This window comes from Tupaia chinensis, unplaced genomic scaffold (genome assembly GCF_000334495.1).
Source record: "Tupaia chinensis unplaced genomic scaffold, TupChi_1.0 Scaffold138322_1, whole genome shotgun sequence".
In the NCBI taxonomy this organism is placed as follows: Eukaryota; Metazoa; Chordata; class Mammalia; order Scandentia; family Tupaiidae; genus Tupaia; species Tupaia belangeri.
In genome coordinates this window covers 270,480-272,186 of record NW_006198219.1, presented here as the reverse complement: position 1 = coordinate 272,186, position 1,707 = coordinate 270,480, and the positions used below count along the sequence as shown (strand labels likewise).

Here is a 1,707-nt window from a genome sequence, read left to right as displayed (position 1 = left end):
CTATAAATAAGCAAACTACATCTGCTCACTGACATGTGTATGGACTCCCTAGATGTCTCACTGGGCTTAATTATAGACCATTCACAGTAATAAGATTTTTTAGTATACGGTATAGCATGAGGTTTCAAAAATCTATTTTAGCTTTTGCACATATATGTTGCACTTCTGGCTGATGACGGAGAACATTTTGGAGCATTACACTGTTAAGCTAGGTTGCAACCATCTCTTTAAATGACATCAATATCAATGTCATCATCCTTGCCAGATTTCAGTTTCGATTTTCAGAACTCTGTCAGTCTGAGTACACCATATCAGTGTTTTCATCTTCATCCTCTTCTTAACCACCACAAGATTCTTCCTCTGCCTCCTTCAAGTATTTTATAAATGATTCTGCTTTGACATGAATCTCTTTGGCAAGTTCTTTTGAAACATATGTTTTAGAGACCTTTTCCAACCAGTTGACGATGATCTCTTCTAAAAGATCTGCATTGTGCATTTTACATCTCCTTTAAGATGTGCGGACTCTTAGAGAGGAGCTGAATTTGATGCATTGCCACCACACACTCCAAACCATGGAGAAGGTACTGCTGAACTTTCCCCTTGTTAGGGCAGAATCTTAGGTAATGGCGCCAGTATTTCTTAATTTTTTTTTTTAGAGGTTTTTGCTATAAGGCGCATGTGCTCACCAGAAAGACAAAAAGGGACAGTGCCGGGGTCCAGCCTCGGCAGTTGTGGGTGGCTTGTACACAGGAAGGCGACATGAGTGATCAAAAACAAAAATTAGACTGAGACCTCATTGCCTCTTAGCATGTTTTCAGCTGGCCACAGCCAGAGCCAGCTCCAGGCTGCCGCACTAGTGGCTACTAAACACATGTATTTATTGAGGGATCTTACAGGAGTAGGAGGGGTTGGGGGAAATAAAAGATTTACTCTATGAAACAGGGAATGCAAAGCATAGGAACAATGATCATAAAACATGATGTCTGTCTTGTTTGAACAGGTGAAGCCAAACACAGTTCTCAGAATGAAGGAGTCTATTTGTCTGGTGCATTTTCTTCTTCAGTCTTGATTACCAGACAGGATCTTTTGAAGAGGGGGCTTGCAGTCCCAGGTCAGCTTGATAACTTCAGTCCTGGGCCAGGGCGGCAACATTGCTGGTTACAATGGCCTAGATAGAAATCTTGTCTTGTTAAGTAAAGACACAGTTAATATATGGACTATCTATATATTACATCAAAAGACGGTGAGTCTATTACCCATATGGGAAAGGAAGATGATCTTGTAGCTCAGGAAACAACACAGGATGTTTTATTAGCAGTTTTTCATAGTCAACAGCACATAGATGAGAAACTCTTTGTAGTTGAAAACTACCTGTTGCTTTAGATAAGATCTCCCAGATAAGATAGTTAATCTTTCTCTGGAGCCTTCAGGTTTGTTTATTCTGTTGTTGCCAGTCAGGCTTTTTCTTTCTTATGAACTCACGGGTTCCAGTATTTTATTTGCTGAGTCTGTTGATTAGTGACTTCTTTTGTTTTATCTCTGGATCCCTGTTATGTGGTGAATGTGCTGACTTTGCCTAGCGTGAGTTAACTTTGGCCTGTAGCTTTAACAAGGGCTATTTACATAAAACTAGCCTTAAACTAACTTAGTCTACATATGCTTCTAATGCTAATTTGGTTTATACTAACTTAACCTATATGTTAATTT

General features: G+C 39.5%; 1 pseudogene; it reads right to left on the bottom strand.

The window, feature by feature from the left end:
• Positions 1-292: 292 nt before the first annotated feature.
• LOC102480644 (eukaryotic translation initiation factor 5 pseudogene) overlaps positions 293-1,707 on the bottom strand; it is a 2,762-nt pseudogene continuing 1,347 nt past the window's right edge.